The 16,787-nt window shown below is 52.0% G+C and overlaps 1 protein-coding gene across 4 annotated transcripts in view; it reads left to right on the top strand.

Annotated features, from left to right (window-relative positions):
* ZBTB7C (zinc finger and BTB domain containing 7C) overlaps nucleotides 1–16,787 on the top strand; it is a 303,147-nt gene that overhangs the window by 160,162 nt on the left and 126,198 nt on the right. The window lies entirely within an intron of this gene.

Genomic DNA, 16,787 nt, shown 5'->3' with positions numbered 1-16,787 from the left:
ACCTGGGAGGTCTCCACTTGTCCTTCCCTGTCTCTCAATCCCAGCCACCCCTTGAGCTTGGCTCCAGTTCTTCTTGGCCTCTCCAGGCCTCAGTAGCCCCGTTCTCACTGCGCAGGTGGACCCCTCAGGTTCCAGCCTGCCCACCTGGCTTTGGGCTATCTCTGTGCAGGTGGCCGTTGCCCCAAGACCCTGCGAGGTGGTGGAAAGCAGAGTGTCTGTCTGCCTTGCCTCTTCTCCAGCCCCTGCACTGGAACTGATGTACAAAGGGGCCGTGAGTGTGTCAGACAGCACTAGTGCGGGAAGGAAGCTCGCGGTCCAGCCCGGTGGTGTCACCCAGGTGGGGCTGCTCACTAGGCAGGACCCCAAGCAAGTCACTCCCTGCTGGGATAGGGAATCAGACAGATCATGAAGGAAGATGGCGTGCTAGAAGCTGGGGGAGAGAAAGAATTAATACTGAGATCCAGGTGACAGCTGGCTGTGCCTTGGACTTATGCAGCAACCTGGGCTTTTTCCAGGGAGAAATGGAACAAAGGCTGTGAGGAATTGCGGTGTCGGAGAGGGATGTGGGCCTGGGATTAGAAGACCTGCCTTTTGTTTACGTAGCCGGGTGGTGGGGACACAGGTGTTTGTTAGAGGCTTTTTGAGCCTTTTTGTATGCCAGGAATATTTCATGACAAATTTTTTAAAGAGGGAAATGCCTGAGGCCAAGACAAAGAAATGGCTCTGGAAAAGATGGAGGGAGGAGGCAGGAGGAAGGTGCCTGGAGCACCGGTGGAGGGAGGGTTCAGGGTTCCAGAAGGAGAAGGAGGACGCTGCAGGAAAAACCAAAGGCGTGATTCACTGGAGCTTTGCCAGGAACTTGCCAGAAAGTGGACAGGGACAGCGCCAGAGGTGACGTCATCGTAGGGATGAACAGATGAGATTCCGTTCATTTGGGGACGAAAGGATCCCCGTAGGTGGCCTGCCTGTGGCCTGGATTCGGATCCCAGGCTCGTGACTATGCTCCCTGGCCCTTAGGCATGGCTGTTGGCAGAGGGCGGGAAGTTCCTTTATTGTCGTTGTTAGTGTTTAAAAGAAAAACATAACAGTACATTTAAAAGTCCGTAAATCTTTTTAGCATGCCTGGTGTTCAGAGTCTGAATCTCTAAAGACCAGGGGGAATGATTTACTTTTGAAAAATGAAGTACAAGACTTAAACAGCAGCACCTTCCTGGGCTTCAGGGAGATCCGAGGTGCCAGGCAGTTTAGAGCGGATCCTGTGTGAAGAGCAGAGGTCACCTGCACAGGGGCAGTGACCGAGTTCTACTGTTGGCCTGTGCTGCATCGGCCCTGCGCTCTGTGGGGGAGGGAGGCGGTGCCCAGGGTGGAGGCCTTGCCCCGCATGGTGCTACAGCGACCTGCTCACCATCGGCTTCTCCCTGAGTGAGCAGGACCACGTCGTGAATGTTGAGTGCCATGCAGGGAGCCTGCCCACGATCTGCCTACCACCCGGACAGGCAGCCTGGACCAAGGGCCGGTATCTAGGTGGCTGTCCTATAGACCCTGAGCAGGGATGGGGCAGGTGGCTGGTGGCATCTCTAGGCTGTGCTTCTGTGGGGGCACAGGGCACCTGTCTCTTCTCTGACAAAAGGATCTGAAAACAGGATCCATGTCCTGCTAATGGGCACCTTTCTGCTGGGCGACTTATAATCACTCAGTGGATTTTTTAAAAAATTGTTTATTCCATTAGAGTTGTCCCAGTTTTTCCCCCGTGCCCCCCTCAGTCAATCCCCTCTCCGTTGTCCATGCACGTGGCTCATCCATGCATGTTCTTTGATTAGTCCCTTCCCCTTCCTTCCACCACCCCCTCTTCTCCCTTCCCCTCTCACAGCTGTCAGTCTGTTCCCTGTTCCCATGCCTCTGGTTCTATTTTGCTCTTTAGTTTATGGTGTTCATTAGATTCCAGTTAAAAGTGAAATCATATGGTATTTGTCTTTCACCGCCTGGCTTATTTCACTTGGCATAATAGTTCCTAGTTCCATCCATGCTGTCACAAAATGTAGGAGCTCCTTTCTTTCTGCTGCCTAGTATGTCGTTGTGTGATGTACCAGTTTTTTAAACCACCCATCTACTGATGGGCACTTAGGCTGTTTCCAACTCTCGGCTATTGTGAATAGCGCAGCTATGAACATTGGGGTGCATGGGTTCTTTTTTTATATTGTGTATGAGAAAATGGCAATAAGAGGCTAGCTACTGGCCTTTGGGTCTGATTTTCCACCTGGTGCCTGTGGTATTAGTTCTGTTCCTGCCCACGTGTCAGTGAGGCTGCGGCTGATTAGGAGTCTGTCTCCTTAGGCAGGGCTGGGTCTGCTGTCCTCCTCCGGCCCAGGTACAGCCTGTCCTGCGAATGCCAGCCCCACCGGGCCATGCACTGTGTCCAGATGTGGAGTGAGGGTCACAAAATGGGTCTGGGTGGGGTTTTCTGACAGGCGCACCCGAAGGGGGTCACAAAAGAGACCAGATGAGAGAGGCAGGCAAGTGTGAGTAGCCTCAGCGTCTGAAAGGGTGCTTTGCGAGTTCTTCCTGACTGGCCCACGCAATCCTGTCTCCTGGGAAACCCCAGTGTCTGCGCTGTGGAGGAATTGCCTGCTGTGGACAGGGACCTCTCGGGTGTTGTGCTCACTAGAAGGGTGGGGAAGTGCCGCAAACGTGAGCAGGAGTGAGGGGCCGTTGACTAGGGTTGGGAGAATGTGCTGGAAGCTGCTGGCACTGCCATCAGAGGCAGCGTGAGCTCTGGAGAGGGGCCGGCGGAGCCCGAAATGGGCGGTGCTGGGAACTGGCCGCCCCGGAGTGGGCAGTAGCAGCTGTGTGTGCTCTGAGTTGCTGGGGAGTGGCCGTCTGGGGTGCAGTGGGGTGTGGCTTGTGGGACTGGAGACCCCGACCTAGAGCAGTTCGAAGATCCAAGGGAGACTTTCTCACTAAACATGGAGGCTCAGCCACATCCATTTCTTTATCTCTGCCCCCCTCCTAGTTGTCCCTTCATCCATGGTGTTAAAAAAATTGGCAAAGCCCAACTCCTCAAGGAGGATGAGCACAGGACAGGAGCTGACAGCAAGTAGGAGATATTAACAAATCTGTGCAGGCTGGGGACTCTGTGGGTGGACGGTTACTCATTTAGCAGAGGAGAGCTGACGTTACTCGCTTTGAGATAGAAGAAAGCAGCCATGAGCCAAGGAGTGTGGGCATCCTCTAGAAGCTGGAAGGCAAGGAAATGAGTCTTCTTCTCCCCTAGAGCCTTCAGAATGCATGTGACCCTGCCAACACTTTGATTCTAGCCAGTGAGACCCATTTCAGACTTCTGACCTCCAGAACTGGAAGATAATACACGTGTGTTATGTCAAGCCACTTAGTATGTGGTCGTCTGTCACAGCAGCAATGGAAACCAGTGCTGCATCAGGCCTGGGAAACCAGGGATCTAATATAAGAAGTTCTAGGTGACAGCTGTGCAGATGACTTGGGTCCAGACTGGAGTCGGAGGGTAGGGAACTCTGGATAGGACGACTCCTAGAAAAAAACCAAAAGAAATTCACTGATTTTTAACGCACTGGTTATGAAATGTCTAAGGAGTGACTTTTGCAGTTCTGGGGGTCAATTTGTGAGCAAATCAAGGTTAGGTGCGTATAAAGCCATTTGCAACACTAGAGAAAATCAGTTATGCAAGAAAGGAAACAATGTGGCTCATCTGTGAGCAATAGCCCCACAGCCACAATGCTGTGAACATTGACAATTGATTTAACCAAAGGAAACAGAAATGTGGGTTCAGAGGAGGTAGAGGAGGAGCTTGTGAGAGATAAAAACTCATCTTCCAGTACAGGGACTAATAGATAACATCTAAAAGCAGAAACCGTAGCATGTGCTGTGAAGTGTATCGTGCCCCCCCCCCAAATTCATAGGTTGAATCTGTAACATACAGAGTGGCTTATTTGGAGTAAGGAAGCAGTTAAGGTTTAATGGGGTCCTAAGGATGGAGCCCTGATCCAGAAGGATTATGGTCCTAATAAAAGGAGACACCAGAGATCTCACCCCGTTTTCACCATTTGAGGGAACAGCGAGAAGGCAGTTGTCTGTGGGCCAGGAAGCAAGTTCTCACCAGAAACCAAATTAGGTGGCACCTTGACCTTGGACTTCCCAGCCTCTACAACCAGGAGAAATAAATTCATTCTGTTTAAGTAACCAGTCTATGGTATTTTTTTATGGCAGCCCTAGCTAACTGATACAGTGAGTTATTTGGAAATATGGCAGCAAAGAACATAAGAAATGACGAAAATAATTGAGAGCGGTTATCTCTGGGGATTGGAACTCGGTGTGGGAAGGGCTGGAGCAAGAACTGATGTTTTTTATTGTTGGGTTTTTATTCCTTTTGATTTTTCAAGCCATGTGTATGCATCTGTTTGATTTTCTTAAAGTTAATCAATTAAAAAACACTAATGGGAATTTATTGGCTCAGGTACCTGGAAAGTCCAGAAGCCCAGTGACCTGCAGGAGTAGTTGGACGTGGTCCCCAGCTCCACATTGTTCTGAAGCTCACTGCTGCCCTCTGAACTCCTCTATGGTAAAAAACGGTCACAGCAGCTCCAGGTCTTGCATGCACCCTCAGCAACTCCAGTGATGGAGCTCCTCCCTCAGAGGTCCCAGCAAATAGCTCCTTGCATCTGATGTGATAGAGTTTGTTCCAGTTTCCATGGCCAGGGAGCTGAGCTGAGCAGATCAGCTTAAGCCAACCGTGACCTGCCCTGGAAACACACTGGCTATCAGGGCAGGCAGTGATCTGGGAGGAAATTAGGGTTCTCCTACCAGGAGGAAGGGGGAAAGAATGACGGGGGGCTCCAAACAGCAGATGCCCACTACAAACGTGTTCCTCCAGAGGGTGTTTTTCTTCTCCTCCTTGTGAGTCGTCAGTGGCTGCTAATACTTGCAATTGATTGATTGGTTTGCTTGGTTTGGTGGCATTTAAGTTAAATGTTAACTTATACTCTGTGTGACCCATGAGACAGAAGATTGAACCAGAGAAAATGACTTTGATAAGGGAGGTTAAAAGAGGGGAGACATCCCGTGCTACCATATGAAGCATTCCAGAAACAAGGAAGAAAGCAGAGGGAAGTCCACAGCCCCATCTTCTGAGGGGAAGTGGGCACAACTGTGACTCAGTTGAACAGGATCAAAAATTCCCGCCTTGGGAAGATGGCGTGACTCCAGGACAACTCCTAGATGTCCCCTCACACCCCCCACTCCAAATCTCTCCCCAGGCAACGCAGTGCAAATGTCTGACACTATCTCACTGGAAACTCTTCTCTGTGAAAGAATTTCCCGTCACCTCTGGGAGGGTGGCACGCTTGGCCATTGCCTGTCACTAAAGCTGTGGTGGTAGTTTGCCAAATCCTTCCTAGACAGCTGCAGTGGGGGGAGGAAGCCTTGGATGTGGGAGGCCAAGTGGGGGAAAGCATCCGGAAGGGTGGGGCCTGCTTAGCCCTTGGAGGTGGAGGTGGGAGGAAACAGAACCACATGAGGACCGCGGTGGGGCAGGGCTGCATCAAGTCCTTAATTCCAGGAGAATTCACCTCAACCTGGCTCCTGAGCGGGAAGGCAGGGGGTTAACCGTCCCGCCACATTTACCAGCTCTCTCCCTTCCCTCTGACTGATGCCCACAGCTGGAGGGACACTGGGGACAGGAAGGTAGCTGTCCAAAACACCCGCCACGTCTGCTCTCACCAGCTGAGCTGAATGCTTTCCTAGAGGCAGCTGGCTGGGTTCCCAAACCTGTTTATGCCAGTGGAACTTGCTATTGTAATTATGCAATTTAATTAAGTATTATACAAACCAGTTAAATACCATTGCAAAAGGAGTGGGGGTGGGGGGCGGCAGGGATTGTTTCAATAAAAACTGGGTTGAAGCTTAGGAACTCCCCCCCAAAAGACCAGTCATTGTTTAATAATGCTGTTGAGTTCTCTGTGGGTAAAACATCTGTGAAAGGTGGGGAAAATGTCTAAAAAGGCCAAGGAGACTTTGCACTCAGGTTATTTTGCAAGTATATTTATTTTTTCATTGCACTTAAAAAAGACTGTAATTGGAAATCGTAGGTAGTGTCAGATGAGTGTGTTTTATGCAAGGAAGACAACAGGAATGATTCCATCTAGGACATACACAGTTAAAGACCTTGGCTTTGCACCCAAGGTGTGGTGAGTAAATGTGGAGGAGTACATCACATGTTAAAATGCTTCGCTCAGCTGACTACTCATCTCAGCTAAGAGGACAGCTACCAAAGCATGTTTGCATGGGCTTCAGCTCTGGAAACTGGCTCCCACCCTTTCTGACTCAGTCGTTGGTATGCCTGGTGGGAGTACATTTTTGGGCCACAGATGCTTAGTTGGCTAGGTTCCCTGGAGGTGGCAGAATTGGGAGTAGCCACGGGGAAGCAGGAAGAAACTTGGGAATGCCTCCAGCAGGACCAGTCCCTTTGCTCTCTCCCAGATGTTTCACTGGGAGCCTGAACAGGAAGCTGCTGTCCAGCCTCCACTCTCTCCCTTCTCCCTGCAGGCCATTGGAGTGTGGGCAGGGTCATTCCACAGTCTGAGGCTTAAGCCCAGAGGTAGCTGGCATTTGGAGTTCTTGGTTGACCTCATAGCTATCTCTTCTGCTCTTCTTTGCATATACCCTCTGTTCTAGTCAGACTTGGTAACTCACTGCCCTGATTATGCTGGACCCATTCCTGCCTCTGCATCTTTGCTCAGAGTCCCCGCTTTTTAGGCTGCCCTTTGACCCTATTCTCGGTATCCTCCCCATCCTGCAAGCCTCTGCTTACTGTCTGTTGCCTCCAGGAAGCCCTCCTTGATTACCCCCGAGCTTACTGCATGTACTACCCTCCTGCACTTAGTCTTGATGACCTTGTTATCTTTTCCAAAATATGGGGAGGTTTTAGGTGGCAAGTGGAGGTTCTCACCCAGGTTCATTGACCAAATCGTACTTCCCAGCTATGGAAATAGAGTTCTTCCCAAGCCCTTTCCTGGGCATTATTTCAGACACCCCCACCCAATAATCACCACACTGCATGATTGCACAAATCCCACTACCACCCCTTTAAGGGACATAGAAATTCGAGTATTTGCCTTGAAATGTACTCCTAAGCTGATGTGAGAGAACCAATGAACTCTCAGAGGGCTAAGGACACCTTCTAGAGCCCTGGGTCCCTAGCACTAAAGGGCTCTAGAAGTAGCAGGAGTCCATTCAACTTGGTTCTCTCCAGCAACTTGAAGTCAGAGACTTCCTGTAGGCAAGGCACTGGGGTGGGGAGGGAGAGGGGAAGGACAGGAGGGTCCAGTGGAATGACACATGGTGGTACCTGCCCTCCAGAGATGATGAGCAGGTGGGGGAGATGGCCACAAGCATGAGGAAATCAGACACATGAGATACCATATGCTGAGAGGAGTGGGGTACCTGGCAGACTTCCTGCAAGAAGCAGTATCTGAGGTGGGCGGGGCTAGACAAGAGTTCTTGTATGTTACGCAGATACATGTAATGCTTCTAGTGGGTCTTAGGTAGGCTTGGTGGCCTCTCTCAGGACAGTTCTGGTGCCTCTTCCTGGGAGGGGAGGCTGGGTATTTGGGGCAGGCATGCCTTTCCCAAGCCATGCCATGGAAGTTCTAGAAAAGATCTCTGACTGGGCTTTCCCAAACCCCAAAGGTTGAGCGACACTGCTGGGGTGACCACCCTGCTTGAGCTGGAATAGCCGCTCTCTGCCTGCTGTCGCAGGTAACTATTGATAGTGTCCACTTTCACAGAGCACTGGTTTGGACAATAAAATGTATAGCTTACTTACCAAGGCTCCGTGTTGGGAGGGAGTGGTCCGTTGCCAAGAAGACAAGGGACAGGAGCCGAAGGAGACACTTCAGAGGCAACCCTCTCCCAGGGGCTCCCCTTCTGCTGTCAGGGCCCCCTGTCCCCTTTCCCAGCACCCATCGCTTGTCATTGTATGTCACTGTTGGATTAGTTGTTGTGATACAGAGCAAACAGTAAAGTTCAAAAATAAAAAGTAAAGTTAATCTCTTTCCCAAGGGATCAACTTTTCCTTCTACCCAAGAGGAGCTAAAAATGCCTTTTCTCTGACAGAAGGGCTGGCATTAAGTTCTCCTGCCTGTCACATTGGACACCAGGTGGAGATAGAACATTCTGGAAAGCAGGTTTAGGTAGAGGGAAGAGGGTGAGTAATAGGACTCAGGGCACCAGGAAATAGGGCAACGGCAAAACCCACAGAGACAGGAGGAGGCTCCTGTGGCCAGTGAAAACAGAGCAAGCCCGCCTCCCATGTTGCTGTCTGGAGCTCCAAATGTACCATTACCTGCCCGACGTGGGTCCCTACGAGGACTGACGCCCTTGCTCCCACTGCCCGCTGGCTTATTCTCCCAGCATGTGCTCACGGCCAGCCTTGAAGCCCTTGCCTCGCTCAGCAGCAGAACCCGGCAGGCCGGCCGGGGCTCCCACCAAGATGATTCCGCAGCGTGGGCCTCCTCAGGCACCATCGGCCCCTGGAATGGGCCCCAGAGAACCATCCTGTTAGACCCACGAGACGCCCCGCCTCCCCTCACCCCTGCAGGGAGGAGCTCTGTTGCTGCTGAGAAACCTTCTCCATGGGCCCGGAGACATGAAAACTTTCTCACACTTTGTGTCCTTTCCCTTCAGCTCCAGAAATAAACCTCTTCCTTTCTCCGAATGGGAACCGGCAGTTGATATGATGCGATCGAGGATCCTTTGTCATTCACCTGCGTCCACCTGTGTACTGACTGAGAGTTGACCATCCCGGCTCCACCAGCCAGAATGCAGTGGGAGGACCCCTTAGTGGGCATTTGCCCCCTTCCTGCCCCCAACACGCAGGGCTGGGGGGGCCGCAGGAGGCCAGGGTTCTGAGCAACCAGTGCATTCTCTCAGCTGCTCCAGGCACTCCTGGCTGTCAGCTCTCCCTCAGCTTTGCACAACGCAGCCTTTGCGCAGCCCGGGAACACTTCCCTGAGGCCAGGAAAAACACAGTGTGCGTGACTGAGCAGGGGGCCTGTGGGGCCAGCCTGACCAGGGAGGTCCGTTGGGCTTTTTTGTTCCTTGGACAGGCTCTTCTCCCCTCCCCCTCTCCCAGGCCCAGGCCCCCACCGTTGGCTTTGGCTCCAGGCTCAGCCCTCCCTCCTTCTCAGAGCTATTTTAAGATTCTAGGCCAAGGTCACAGAAATTGGGACTTCTAAGGGGTCATCACCCCCAGAGCAATGACTGAAGAAGGGAGGGAGGGTTCCATTGCCTTAGAAGATGCTGTTCCCCAGAACACACACACACACACACACACACACTTCCCTCCTCTCTGTCTCTGTCTGTCTCCCTGTCTTCCTCTCTCTGAATCAGACCCGACCAAACTGGCCTGGTGCTCTGCTGTGCTGGGTGGGACAGGCTGGACCTGGGAAAATTCCCCGCAAACACTGACTGGGTTTCCCCAGCGAGTATCCACGTGGGGCTCCCAGGCACCCGGCCTTAGGTCTTCAGCCTTCATTCTGCTTTGGCTTCTCTGCCATCCCCACGGGCTCCTTGGCAATGACTCCACCCGCTTGCCACCCCATTGTGGGAGACACTGACCTCTCAGCCCTTTCGGCTGGAACAGGGCACATCCACCCCACTGGGTAGGGGCTCAGGACCTAGCAGGCCAGCGGGTGCAGGCGTGCCCCCTCAGAGACATGCTCTCAGGGCTGTGGCCAGCGGCCCAGTGACCAAATACAAGGTCTCTCCCAGGTGTGGCACTTCCACCTGAGTTCTGCGACTCATTCTGTTCAGGAGCTACTTTGCTGAGCGTTTAGGCAGGCTTACGCTTGGGTTCTGTCCTTTAATGGGGAGAGCAGGGGCATACAATTAGTCACTGTTAAATTCAGTAAATGTTTATCAGGTGCCTACTATGTATGGATTGGGGGAGGAGGGATCAGGAAAAGGCTGGGTGTGGTCCAGCCCGTGGTGGGGAGGGCTGAGCCTCGTTTTGACCCTCCCTCTGGAAGCCAGGGATGGGGAGCCTGTCAGCAGCCGTGTGCTTGAGGAGGACAAACTAAGGCTGGGTCATCTGGGAGCCAGAGCTGTTGGGTTGCTGGGATGCACGGCCCTTCTATGTCACCAGCTGGGGGTCCCGACAGCCTCCCCACCTGGCTTTCCCACACTGTCTACAACATCTCAGCCTGACACGACTGTACTTCAGGTTGGGAAGAACAGGCCGGTCTCTCTCCTCACCCTCCTAATCCCTGGCCTGGGACTTATGGGGTGCCCAGGGGGCTCAGCAATAGTGATAGTTCATGTACTGATTTGCCCTGTACCATTTGCGGTGGGGTTTTTAAAAATTAATAGACTTTATTTTTAGAACAGTTTTAAATTTATAGGAAAAATGAGCACTACATACGAAATTCCTATATGACCCCATTACTCTCTTCTCCCCACCCCAAATTCGCCCTGCTTATTAACATCTTGCACCAGTGTGGCACGTTTGTTACAGTGGAAGAACTAACACTGATACGCTATGATCACCCACAGCCCGGAGTTTACCGTAGGGTTCGCTCTTGGCGCTGCACAGTCTGTGGGTTTTCATAAATGTGTAATGACACATGTTTACCATCACAGCCTCATAAAGGGTAGTTTGACGGTCCTAAAATCCCTCCGAGCTGCACCTATTCATCCGTCCTCTCTTCCTCCTGGGAACCACCGATCTTTCAGTGTCTCCATAGTTCTGTCTTCTCTACAATGTCGTACTCACACAGGTGGGACCATATGGTACCCAGCCTTTACAGCTTGGCTTCTTTCACTTAGAGTACGCACTTGAGTTCCCTCCATATCTTTTTTTAAAGGTTTTACTTATTTATTTTTGAGAGAGGGCACAGGAGGGGGAAAGAGAGGGAGAGAAACATCAGTGTGTGGTTGCCTCTCACGGTCCCCCCACTGGGGAGCTTGTCGGCAGCCCAGGCATGTGCCCTGACTGGGAATCAAACTGGCGACCCTTTGGTTCTCAGGCCAGCCTGAGTCCACTGAGCCACACCAGCCAGGGCCCCTCCATATCTTTTCGTGATTGATAGCTCATTCCACCTTAGCACCAGATAATACTCCACTGTCTGGATGTGGTACATTTTACTTATTCTTTCACCTACTGAAGGACGTATTGGTTGCCTCCAGTTTGGGGCAACCATGAATATATCTGCTATAATCATCCATGTGCAGGTCTTTGTGTGGACATAAACTCTCAACTCACTGGGGCAAAACACCAACTCCTGGGAGTGAGGTTGCTACATCCTATGATAAGAGTATGTTTAGTTTTGAGAAACTGCCCAACTGTCTTCCCCAGGGGCCACGCCATGGTGCATTCCCAGGGTAATGACTGTAATTTGGGAGAAAAAGCTAACTGCAGCCCTCCCAGCACAGCCTGTGCAGGGTCCTGGGAAGGGCAGCCACTGCCTCCCTGTCACCACGGACCCTGGGCTGACCAACCCAAGTCACCTCCCTCAGTGACGGCTCATCACGCCAGGCCTCTTTTTGTCAGGTGCTGGGCCACAGGACAGTGATCAGCTCTCTTTGATGTGTCGCTCCCGTGCTGGCACCAGGAGCCAATCACTGCAGTCATTGTCCCCTCCTGGAGCTGACCACCCAGGGCACAGCTGGTCTCCATGGCCTCGCACAAAACCACACAGATGGCAGGCCCCTGTGCCAAGTGCTTCCCTCCAGTTTCTCATTTAATTAATCCGCCCTACAAGGTAGGAGCTAAGTGCCATCATTCCGCCCATTCTGCAGATGAAGATTTGAAGCAGAGAGAGGTTAATTCACTTGCCCAAGGACACACAGCTGGTCAACGGCAGGGCTAGTCTGGCTATAAACCACAAGGCATTAATAGCTTCCTGGGGCTGAGGGGCCCTGAAGTAGTGATGGTAGCCTCTCTGTCCCCTGGGGGCGCCTCTGCCCCTCCCTGTGAGGCTCACCCTAGAGGCCTGGAGCAGGGCTGGTCTTTTTAGTACCATTGGGTACGGTGGGGGGACATCAAAGAGCCCCTTCCCAGCTGCACACACACTTGCTGAAGGGCTGCTGAGGGGTCTCAAAGTCAGGGGGACAGAGCCTGAACCCCACCGCCACCACCACCACTGCAGAGGGGTTGTGTGCCGGCCCCAGGCTGGGGGTCCGGACACCGGGTTCTGCCCTTGTCTTTGGCACGACCTTGGGCAAATCATTTGCTTTCTCTCGGCTTGGGTGCCCCGGCTGTGAAGTGAGGGATCTACGACGGGGCTCCTCCAAGCCTGGACATTCTGTTTTTCAAAAAGCCAAGAGACTCGGGGAACGGTGCAGATTGGTGTCACATGCCGATTGTGAGTGCTGTGACAGTTCCCAGAAGAGAAAAGTTAGGCAGATTAAATAAAAAAGATTTTATAAATTCACATCATCTCTCAAGGCAGCCTCTCTACAAAGGCAGCTGATGAGATGAGGGTCTTGAGTGAAAGGCCGTGAGGGGCGAAGGCCATGTTGACAGTGGGCTCTGACCTGCCCTCGGCCCAGGGCCCGCCCCTCCGGGGTGTCCAGGGCCCAACATGGCATAACACTCACAGGCATTGTTTTATCCTGGACATAAACTTCCACTTGTCCCCATGCCATGCTGTCCTCTGGCTGGTCCCTTCTGGGTGACATTGTGCAGGCTAAATGTCATACTAAATTTGCAGGCCAGGCAGGGACGGTTGGAAGAGGCCTGAATTCGAGGGCTTGGTGTGAGCACGGCTGGTACCTGCTGGCTGGATGTCTCTGAGAAAGTCACTCAGCTTCTCTGTGCTTCCATCTTTCTGACCATAACTCTCCCGGGGGAACTTGCAGGCAGGAGCCACGCCTTTTCACCTGCGTCCCCAGCAGGTAGCAGAGAACCTGGGATAGAGCAGCTGCTCCGTAAACAGGAGGAGTCTATGTTACCTGCCTGACAAGTATGCAGGAAAACAGGGAGTGCCCGGCTTACCGTGGTTTGACCTAGGACTTTCCAATTTTACGGTGGCGTGAGAGCAATGATGCATTCGGTAGAAACTGGACTTCAAATTTTGAATGTGGATTGCTTTCTGGGCTAGCACTTTGCACAACAGTCCTTCTCTTGATGCTGGGCTGTGGCGCAGCTCCTCGTCAGCTCTGCGATCATGAGGGTAAGCAGCCGACACTCCCCAATGTGGTGCTAAGGTCTTTCTGACTTACAATAGCTTTATTGGGACAGAATCCTGTCCAAAGTCTAGGGGCATCTCTACTCTTTAAACCACAAAGCATTGCACAAACACTAGTTAAGGTTAACTAGTATTCATGATAATGCTAATGTTAACTAGTACTTATGTTCATGTTAGTATTGATTGTTAATCATACGGTTTTGATTCACACTTACACTTTTCCTTGCTAGGAGCCATCCAGAGGTGGGGGCAGGGTGAGCGGGGGGGCTCACGTCTGCTTGCACTCAGGGCAGAGAGGAGGGCGGAAGTCTGGCCTTCGACAGGCGGCGTGGACAGGTCTCGGAGCCAGGGGCTGGGGAGACAGAGTCTGGATGATACCCTTTGGCCCCTTTCCAGCCTTTCCTAGAGATTGGAGAAAACAAGTTATTAGTCTGGAGTGTTCCTTAATGACCTAATGAGAGCAAGGCAGCCAGATCGCCGGGTCTGAGAGCCCTCAGTCAGGGTCTGTGAACGCACCTGACATGGGTCAGGCTCTTTTCCTGGCTGAAGGGGCAAACTGGCACCTTAGCTCTCCGGAGGTGGGGTGGGGCCTGTCACCTGGCAGGATGGGTGGCGGTGAGGGGTAACTGTTAGCTTGGAAAGTTGCTAACTTTACATTTTCACCTCGATTCGTGATTTTATTTTTGTTTAAGTTGGAAGGGACCTTAGCGTCCGCGCCCTCCTTTTGCAGAGAAAGCCCAGAGAGGGGAAAAGTGTATCCAGAGGTCCCGTGCTGCTCTTCCCATCTCAAAAGCCTGAATGCCCTCACCCTGCCCCCAACTTTTTTACTTGTGACACTACTTTTTAAGGCTGAAAGCACATTCTGAGAAAAGAATCATGACTCTGAAAAAAATAATCCATATGCTATTCATTCACTCACTTGAAGAAGCTGTTATCTCCAATGACCTTTCCAAATTAGTAAAATCTGTACACGCTCAGTTGTTTATTGCACACACTGAGTCACACCTTGAAATGACTGCAGGCAACTGCACGCCCATCTGGAATGCTTAGCTGCAGGGCTTCCCTGGGCAGGGGGGCCGTGGTCAGCCCCCCTGAGAAAGGGCCACCTCCGAGAACCGCTGTGAGCAGCCCGCTGTGTGCTCAGCCTTGAGCCAGGGCCTTTGGCAGACAGAAAACTTAGTGAAAGTCCTGAGCAGGGGTCCTGGGAGGGATTTCTTGGGAGAGGGGACACTTCCGGCAGGAACATAAGACAGGACCTAAGCAAGTGTTTCAAGGAGGGCTATGACGCTCTGAGAAAGCAGAGGCGGGAGGTGTCTAGAAGGCTTGGTGGAATAGGGGGCCCTGAGGGAGGTCCTCTAGAAAGAGTAGGATGAGGTCAGGTGGAGGGCACAGGAAAGGGCAAGAATAAGGCAGCCATTGCAGCCCACCGGCCAGGGGGAGGGGCAGGCAGAGGTCATAATGAATGGGACGGTTTGGGTATCAGAAGGCCACATTCTGGAGGGCACGAGAGAATCCTGTTTCTCGATCCTCAGACACCTCCATCTGCGAATGCACTATGCAAACACCATGGTTATAGGCCACAGGTCTCCCTGGCTCAGAGTCACACTGTCCAGCTTGCAAAGGACACAGGCCATTCGCTGAATACAAACAGAAGTCTTCTAGAGAAATGCCATGGTTGCGCTGTTATTGCAGGGACCTTTTTAAAAATTGTGGAAACATATACATAACATAAAACTTACCACATCAGCTATTTTTAAGTGTACAGTTTAGTGGCATTAAGTGTGTATTCACATTGCTGCACGGCCTCCACCACCATCCGTGTCTAGAACTTTTTATCTTCCTAGACTGAGACTCTGTCCCCATTAAGACCTAACTCCCCAGCCCCCATTCCCCCAGCCCCTGGTGTCCTCTGCTCTGTTTTTTATTCCTATGAATTTGTCTATGTAGGGACCTCACCGAAGTCCCTATGGACTTTGTGGCTGGCTTGCTTCACCTCACATAATGCTCTCAAGATTCACCCACGTTGTAGCATATGCAGAGTTTCCTTCTTTTTTAAGGATGAATAACATTCCATTGTAGGTATATATCAAATTTTATCTACCCAAGTCATCTGTTGATGGACACTTGGGTTACATTTTACTCTCTTTTTTTAAAGATTGGATTTATTTTTAGAGAATGGGGGAAAAAGGGAGAGAGACATTGATGTGAGAGAGAATCATCGATCAGCCACCTCTCCTATGCAGCGACCTCATCCATTCTGACCAGGGACCGAACCCACAACGCAGGCATGTGCCATGATCAGGAATCCAACCAGCAACTGCTTACTTTGAGAGACATACCCAACCAACTGAGCCACACCAGTCAGGGCCCATCTCTTGCTTACTATGAGTAATGCTGCTTTGAACGTGGGTGTGCAAATATCTGTTTAAGTCCCTTGCAGAAGCCTTTTGAGCTTTTATTTTATTTTTTTTAAATAGTGCTTTAGGCTTTCAAATTGCCAGGGCCAATGGGCAGGCCCTCGCTGCTGCTGCTCCAGGAGAAGCAGGTTGCCAGCTGGCTGGTTCCCACTCGGGAAGGCTCTTCTGCCCCGAGCAGCGCTCCTCCATGACCCTCTGCCAGGGACACAGACTGCATGAAGGCTGCCCTCGGTGCGTGTGGCCCTTCCCCACAGCACGCAAAGCTGCTTCAGTCTGTGCGTCAGCCAGGGTCAAGGCCTCTTTGCCTTCACTTCTTATCCTGAAACATATCAGTCAAGTTGAATTTGTCCCTCGCTAAGGTAGCAAGCATTTTGTGCTCTCGCTCGGTAAGTTCTTTCTCCCACCTTCTAAAATGTGTTTGGCCATGGTTGTAGATGCCCAGGGAAATCACTCAGGCACTGTTCTCCCTCTGAGTTCCGTACCTTCCCCCCTGGCCTCCTCCCCCCAAGAAAGAATCACTAAAGGACATCCTGTCTTGAAGCCTCACTACCTCGCATTAATTGCCTCTGCAGATTTGAAACTCGCTTAAAACACATTAGAGTGGGGACGCTCTCGGGCAGAAAGGCAGGGGATTCACAGTGCAGGTTGGCGTTGTCATTAACTCAAGTCTTTGGTGTCAACTCCCTCCCTCCCTGAGCGTCCTGCCTGGCCTTACAGTCAACCTCCGCGATGCATTCTCTGGCCTTCGTGGGTTTGTGTCAGCTCTTGAACATTATTTAAATGTAGTTTGGGGCCTATGCATGCAATTACCATTGTGTTATTATTCAGAACCAGATTGTTAAGATTCAGGCAGCTGTACAAGGAAATGCCCTGTGCTGTGAGGTCCAATTTAGGAGGGCCTTCCGAGCCGGCGCGCAGGGTTGCTAGGCAACTCCATGCTACAGAAGCGGAGGCCTCACTCCAGAGTGGGAAGAAGCCCAGCGCCTTCAGGGAATTGGAGGCAGTGGTCAATCTGAGACTGGCATGGCGCCGGGGAGGGGGAGGGAGGCGGCAAGCACTGAGCCCACAGTCTGGGAGGGGTGCGATCCCGTGGGGAGCCAGGGGCGCCCACCCAACTAGCACTCGGTGTTCCTGGGAGGGGAGGGTGCTGCTGGGA

Source organism: Artibeus jamaicensis, unplaced genomic scaffold, assembly GCF_021234435.1.
Source record: "Artibeus jamaicensis isolate MK-2021 breed Jamaican fruit bat unplaced genomic scaffold, CSHL_Jam_final contig_354, whole genome shotgun sequence".
Taxonomy (NCBI): Eukaryota; Metazoa; Chordata; class Mammalia; order Chiroptera; family Phyllostomidae; genus Artibeus; species Artibeus jamaicensis.
This window is presented reverse-complemented; position numbering and strand designations above follow the sequence as displayed.